Raw genomic sequence first — 8,732 nt, forward strand, 5'->3', positions numbered from 1 at the left:
TTTACCACGTGGGTGGTTAAGGATGGGTCGAGCCGAATATTTGAATTCAAATCTCCCGCCATGTGTGACGTCATCAAAATGCTGGCTTCTGATTGGCTCCTCACGGAAGAGCCCCAGCTCCCCCATACTCTCACTACTACCCCATCTTTGATTTGGAGTGTCCCTGCGATGACATTGGGGGAAAGTCTAAGTCAAGTTTTAGGAAACATCAATTTGGATAAACACCTAGGAAAAATATGTAAACAGTTTAATGAATCATAAAGGCTTTTAAAATTTATTTAAAAAAAATACAAGGAAAGTAATATTATAAAACACAACCACTTTTTGCTGTACGGACGATTTTTAAATTTTTACTGCAACTATCACACTTTTGAGGTTATAATTTGATTGACCTATGATAGTAGAGATAAACGCCAAATATTCAGTTTACAATGTATGATATGAGCATTATGATATATTTGCCGTTTCCCTGTGAGTTCTTTATGTAGCTTTCGTATTGTAAACTGTCTCACAGGCCTCAGTCACTTCTATTTTGTAGCTGCTTTATTTTTTGAGAGGCCTTCGTCAGCGTTGCATGCCTGTACCGCAAGACCTAAGCAAATTGCTGGTCTACATATCAAGCGCAGAGAAGGCGTTCCGTACTGGTTTTTATAAGTTAACACCTCTGTGGTGCATTAAGTCTCTTATGTGTTTTATGATATTTTGGGAATATTCTCCTCAGTAATATAAAATTGCGATTTATGAAACAAAAAAGATACTAAAGATTCTTATAAATATTTCTAACGATTTTGTGTTAGAAGTATTCGCCTAAGGCCTGATATAAATTTAGGAATAAATTAAACTATATTATTATTTTTTTTAAAATTATTTTTATTGTGTTGTGAGTATCTGAGCGGCAGAACCTAATAGGCAATCGAAGGTCTTTTTTTGTTTTTTGTTTTTCTGTGAAAAAATACAAATATTTTCTGATCAAAAAAGCTTCAACTCATATATTTTTAAAATGAGAGTTGTTCAGTAAATGTTTACCCTTCGTTGTTTAATTTCTACATTAAAATTAGTTAAAAGAATTTCTTGTGATGCGCATATCATACAGCTTTTACTGACTATCTTACTTTCAATAGAAGTTAATTGAAAATATAATTAACTGAGCCCTCATATGTAATAAGTAACCACTTAAAATTTTGGTTACATTTTTTTTTTTTAAATCTATATTGATAATTTGTTTAGAGAATTTTCATTTTGCAACTTAAAACTAAGCAACACTGTTCCTCTATACTTCTATCTATATAGATAGAGCCACGGATTTTTGTTTCGAAATGAAAACAAATATTGATATAAGTCCTGATACACACTCAAAAAATGCGTTGGATATTTATTACGTATTTGGATTCTATTGAATGTAAAAATTGACTGTTCTCACAAAAAAACATTAAAAAACCAAAATATTTATTTATAAATTCAGTTTATTTATTCGTTTTTCGTCAGTCTCCTTTACATTATACAACTTCACATGTTAGTTATTAATTTTCTAAAATATTAAGGCTCATATTTCCAGGAATTTGTTTTCAATATTTAAGGTTTACTTAATTATAAAATTATTTTATAGTTTATCATCCTTCTTTTATTACAACTAACAATAGGAGATGGTTAAATATTTCGAAGAAAATATAATTTAAAATTATGAAGAAAATGGTCTGGGGTGCGGTCAAAAGGAAACAAAAATAGTTAACAACCATTTATTTTGCCAATGTTTCGCCCCACTTTGTAAACTTTCGAGATTTTGAAAAACTTGAACAGCTGTGATGAAGCTCTACAACGTGGAGCGAAACGTTGGAAAAATGAATGGTTGTTAACTATTTTCGTTCTCTTGTAACCGCAGCCCTGACCATCTTCTTCATAATTTGAAATTATAAGGTCAATTATTCATACATAAAAAATTTAATTTAAGGTATTTTAGAGAAAACTATTAGCCCTGTTTGACTATTTTAATGCCTATAAGAACAGTATATCTGATAGCTGATGTTAAAGAACATTTAATTACATAAAAAGTTTAATCAGATGCTGGGATGTTTACTGACTTAGTTATCGGGGTATAGAGGACCATAAAACTTGCGTTTCCTTCGAAAATTAGTTTCTTAATTTTCTACGATCAGAATATTCCATATATAGGTAAGTGAAAGTAAAAATAGTTTTCTTCATTTCCTTTTCTTCATCGACGCTATAAATTTACCAATTAATTTTAATTTAATTTATATTTTTTCTAATTGAAAGTCTATGTAAATTTGAAAACTCCAATAATTTTGGTTGAAAATGGTATTGATTGTAAAATTGTAAGTGATTCTAATGAAATCATTTTTGTGAAATTTTTAATTTATTCTTATAAATTATATTTATTTTAATGAACATTATCTCTTGATGATTTTTGCCAATATGAAATGAATATAAATATTATTGCAGTGAATACGAATACCTTTAGGATGATTGGTACTAAACGGTTTTTTCAGGTTGAATCGTTGTTGAGAAAATGGCGAGGCCTCTGAGGCTGCTAGAAAAGTAGTTATGACTCGCCCCCCTCGAAGAGATGAGATTTTTTATTTTATGTGTTCGTAGACTAGCGCCTGAAAATTTCATGAAACTATAGATTTTCTACATAAAAATTGCCTCAGATGATTACAAACTGATTTATTATTTAAATAAATTATATTTTTAAATAATAAACAATGAATATCTGGTTATGAGCACATAGGTTACATATCCTCAAATACCAATGAAAATATCGTTCGGTAACTTTGATAATACTGTTGGGGTATTTTTATAAATTTCAATTATTTTTTAGTTTGTCTTTATCGACAATTTAATCATCTATCGAAATATTACTTTAAGAATTATTTATTAAACTAGTAATAAGGAGATTCCGAAGAAATTAGAGCAAAATGCTTTTTTAAAATTTGATACACTTTGCAACCGATATGCTATATCATTGGGAATGCTAGTCATTTTTTAAAAAATATTTTTATTTTGTTTTGCAGGGAACCTAAAAGTGTTTTTATACAATTTATCATAAAATATATACTTCAATCGTGTGCCTACTATGTTTTATTTTAGAGATGGTCTGAATTAATGGTTTTCAACTATTTATTTGCCATTGTTTCGCCCACTATTTTGGTCTTCATTAGAGTTATGAAGACAAACAAAGAACTAAATTTTTATTTTTAAATATTTAATGTTTATTAAATATTGTTTTTAAATATTTAATTCTTAGTCCCTGGTTTACATCTGCACGGATCACGTCAGTCCTGATGAAGACCTAGACAGCGGGTCGAAACATCGGCAAATAAATAGATTTATATATAAAATACATTTTAATTTGTTCATAAATTTGTATCGTGATCTTTCTATGTATTTATTCTATGTTTGAAAAGATAAAATAAGAACTATTTTGACCTTTTTCTTAAAAATAGTTGGAGTCATATTGGCGCTATAAAAATACTCGTTTTAAGTGGACAAATTTTTTAATGGTTTAATGGTATATAAAATATAATATATTAAATATTAATGGTATTAATAAAAATCCATTTAATAATTATTAAATAATTACTTTCTAATGGTGGATACATTGACTTTTGAAATTCAATTTTTCAATCAGACTGTAATTTATTATCAACTTTATTTTTGCAAGTACTGATAATGGTAGTTGACTAAGGCAGACATTAGGCGTGTTTGATGCTTTGGGAAGAAATACATATATTTCGTGTCATAGATTCGCATATGAAGGAAGGAACAAGGCTGTAGGATCTATTGACTGCGGTAGGGCGGCAACTGAAAGATTTATTGGGCAGCCGAGTCCACGGCCTCTTATTTATATCATATTTATTCCCACCGCTCCTGCTTGCTCCTTTATACATCTTTGGCATATTTCCTGCTCAGCTTAGTGCTTTAAAAGGTATCCCGCTCAGGACTTAGCAATTATAACGCGCTTTTTAATGAGGTCCTATGATTTGTGGTCAGAAAAGGAGAGGTTTCAGGACTAATACTGGCTTTAGAGTATATCCCTAGTGGGTTGGGTAAATATCAAAGCTAATAGATTTTATCTCAAATACTAACTTGTTCATTAGTTATTCTCACTGAATTGGAGATTTTTGAGTTCAGGTTTTTAGAAATTAAAGTTACTCTAATCAAGCTAAAAGTAGTTAGTGATACATTTTAAACACTTTAATATAAATTCACTGTCCTTACACACAGGATATTTATTTGTACAGAAGCGGTGATTATACTTTGAGTTCAATTTGTTTGATATCACCAAGATTTTAGAACCGAAATTACAAAACTCAAAAAGTCGCTACATTACGTAGTTACAAATGGACAAGCTAAACAAAGTAACTTCTTTGTGGCTATGCCATTCTTAGATAAATATTGGGGTACAAATAAAACATCTTAAACCTATTTTTAAAACGCCACACTGTTTGTCATTGCCCTGCCCTCGAATTTAAAGAATATAGGTCTTTAGCAATTCATGTTCGGGTTTTATAGATATTGCCATATATCCGTTTTCGATTGAATTTTCAAGGATAGTGTTAGTTGGTACCTAGATACTACCGCATAAATTTGATAAAATTCCATCCTTATTAAATTCGCTTATTAATGCGCAACTATATTTCGAGAACGGCTCGTAGCATTTCGCCACAAGTTGGAGGAATGTTGGGGATTATTGTGATAATGATTCAATAATAATTTTATCCAATTCGATCCGCTACTTTTATTTAAGAATACGCTGCTATATTTAACGTAGCATGGATATATTTCAAAATGACTACTACAAATATATTTTTGTCTTATTCATTGCTGTTGTTAAGAAAAAATATGATAAATCAACAATGGCCGTTTGCAAGCGATATAGCTAAGAGACTGCGACAGGCTGGAAAAATGTGTATGACTATTTAGCATCACATAGTTGTACATAATCAATTGGTAGAACTACTTTAGGTTCATAATTTTCCCGTCACAGAAAGTAGAAATATTGATGTAATTTTTTTTTTCAAAAGAATAAGGAATAATTAACGACCCATTTCAAATTAGTCGATACCACTAATCATGTTGACAGATACATTAAATTAGATGGACCTCGGTATTAAAATGGAGACATTTAAAACTCGACAACCGCTGTTGGAGCGAGTTGAATGTTGGAATAAAAATATTAGTAAACCTAGAAAAACTAAAAAATATTTCTGTGTAGCTTAGGATCTTAGGAATATTGTGCAAGTTAGTGTTTATTATGACCCTATCTCTTCGTAAGATTTAAGAGGATTGTGTGGTAGGTCAGACATAGTAAGTGTAATAAAAAAAGGGAAGGCTGAGGTGGCTCGGGCATGTGGAGCGTATGAAGGAAACTGCTTCCAGAAAAGCCGGGTGGTACCCGAAAGCGTGGGCGTCCCAGAATGAGATGGCTGGACGAAGATGGGACGGACCTTGGGGTTAGAGGTTGGAGAGCAGTTGCTGCCTATAGCACTATGCTGGCATGCAATCTGTGATGAGACCAATGCCCTTTAAGGGCAGTAGCACCGAATAGAATCTCTTCGTAAAGCATAATGTATTGATATCCAGAAAAAGTTTAATTTTCCCCCTGTAAACGAACTTAAAGACCAGAAATTCAATAAGTTCTATGAATCGGTTTCTAATCAATCAAGTAGTATTAAGTTAGTATTAGTTAGTAAGGGTAGTCCTTTCCTTCCAAAAGAATATCAAATTTGGAGGGCCAGTTGTTTCGAGGATTGGAGATCTCTATTATATCAGTTACATGGTACTAAATTTAGTCTCAGAAATAAAAATGGATACTGTAGCTTTATAACAATTAAAAATCTGTTCTTTTTTCTGTTACATACTACCAATGAAAAGGTCACTTATCTGCCCCATTTTAGCCTGAAGTTTATGGATATCAATAGAAATCGTGTTTTTAACATAATATCTTTGTGAAATAGTTGTTAAATAATATTATGCTTTTGAGATTCGTACCATGTTGTCACTTATTTATTTTTCATGAGGTCTTAGATTTTAAAACAAAATATTTATTTGAAACTAGGAGACCCGGCCATGGCTATTATTATATTTGAGGATGTATATACATTAATTGAATTCTATTCAAACTTTTATATAATCGTTAGTATTAATGTATTGATTTTTAAATATTAGATGAAGTGATAAGAAACGATAGTGTGACATGGTAACATTCAGTAAAATGATAAAATTTTAATTTTAATTTTTTTGAAATAGCATTTGAGGGTACCAGACGACTCTAAAAACGAATATGGTTTTCGTTTTGTAAAAAAAAAAACAACTTAATTTTGTTAATATTTTTTTTTTAACGAAAAAATCAGACCAGCCTAAAGGCTTATATAATATAACATTCCCGGAAAATCCTCAACATTTAATTAAAATCCTCAACACAATCGGATGAAAGTTATGGCAGTGCATAAAGTACCAACGAACAAATATTGACTTTTTATATATTAGATTATTGAAAACCGACCTTTGTGGATGTTTATTTACGACAAAATAAATAAATGTAATAGTCCGCATTATTTGTTAAATCCAATTGATTGGCAAATTCTAACAATCACACTCAACAATGAAATATAAACAGGTTGGATCCGTTTGTCAATGGATGGATATTAAACTTCATGGACAAATTGGCAATCGCAGCTTTGTATTTGCTTTAATAACGATACCTAACAAAAAATACAGGGATTCTGATAGGGACGCTGATGGAATGCATAATGAAACGGGTGCAGTGCGTTGTTACGGCTGTTTGCTTAACAAACTGCCTTCGGAATTATATTGAATTATTCCAGCAAAAACCTCAAAGAGAGAATATCCTACCCTTTGGATTAGATGGAAAATATGATCATCCACTACAATTATTCTTTATTATTTGATCAAATAATAAAGAGTTTTAAGGTTACTAATTTACTTTTTATGGGATCTATTTTTTTTTGCTGTAATGACCAAGTGTGTTGGAGCAGTACTTCTGCCCTATGGAGTTCAAGAATAACACTGCTCCGAATCTGGCTTAGTAGAGTCAATTTTAATTCTTGGGTTAAGAGATAATACAAATGTTTTCACTCAATAACGTTTTGGCCTACTCGGCCATCGGGATGGGATATCGAAAGCAAAATATCGATATCGATATCTGTTAGCAATATCGATATCGATATCTGTTAGCAATATCGATATCGATATTATATCGGAACTAAAATATCGGAAATTTAACGATTTATAGTAATAGTAATTATAAAACTTATGTTATTTCATATCTAATCGAAACATATAAGAAATTATTAATAACGATGAAGCAAAGCAACACCACGACAACAGAAAAAAAAAAATTGAAAACGTCAATATTCTGATATTCTCTGATTTAAATTATGAATATTATCAAATAAGTTAACAGAAAAACAAACAAATTAATAAATTTTACCAAAACAAAACTATTATAATATAGATTTAAAAGAATTTTTTTTCCATTTCGGTCCATACACAAAATACAAATATTTCAATTCATCCCTTTTTTTCTTTCCGTTTTATGTTCCTTCAATTTCACCATTTCACAATTTTTAATTCACCCGATCAACCAATTAGCACTTCTGAATTCACCCTCCTAGATCCTCTCCAGTGACCCGCTAAATAAATTCACTATTAGACGGCAATGTGAGATCAGACCATCAATAATAGTCACAGCAGTAGATAAGTTTACCAAAAAACAAACAAATAGATACATTTTAAACATACATAAAATAATTTAACGAATAAATTAGGTAAGGGAATACATAAGTTTAAGCACACAAATCGACAGGTCCACATACTAAGATAAATAAAACAAAGAATAATCTCAGAGCTAATTGCCATGCAGGTGATGGTGTATGATCCCCAGGGAGTCCAAAATAATATTTTCTGCCAAGATCGCAATATCCCCAATGCTAACACCTAGGTCTTCTAAGAAGCTCCTTGTTCTATCTAGTATTGTTCAGAGATATCCGAATCAGAGGCCTCTTATGGTGGATTCTCTCTTTTTCCGAAGGCCTCGCGGAATTTTTCCTTAAGGAAAGGGGCGCATTTTTCATATATTTCCTTTTTTTCCCTTTTCCCTCCACCTTCCTGTTCGTGGTCATTGCATTCAAATCTTACCGTCGGATCCAAGACCAGAGCCGTGTCTCCGATTTTTGTAAATGCGACAATATCGGCATATGTTACGGATCCGTCGGTGTCAACGCAATAAACCTCCTGGAAGCAGGTTAAGTCTTTTTTTTTAAGGAACTTTATCAATTCTTCTTTGATCCTGTGGTGCCGGCGTGTTATAAGGAGGGTGTTGTTGGAGCATTTTCCAGCACATGAGCTGGTGTTTCAGACTCTCTGCCGCATTTGCGAATGAGGGACCCAACTTCTCCTTGCTGTCCACTGGCTCCTGGGACTCCACGCAGGGTTGCATAGTTGATAGTTACATTTACATTCCCAATCCATACCGTTGCTATAATTGCTATGGGTATGCACATCCAACAAAACAATGTAAAAAAGCAGCAGTTTGTGCCAACTGTGGTCAGGCCCGCCATACAGAAAACTCGATCTGCGACAAGCCACCAAGTTGCATTAATTGTTCTGGAAAGCATAACGCTCTGGACCGAAAATGCTGTATTTTTAAATTACAAAAAGAAATCAAGGCGATCCAAACAAATAAAAAGGTC

This window comes from Halyomorpha halys, unplaced genomic scaffold (genome assembly GCF_000696795.3).
Source record: "Halyomorpha halys isolate HHAL.00 unplaced genomic scaffold, Hhal_1.1 Scaffold374.1, whole genome shotgun sequence".
Lineage (NCBI taxonomy): Eukaryota > Metazoa > Arthropoda > Insecta > Hemiptera > Pentatomidae > Halyomorpha > Halyomorpha halys.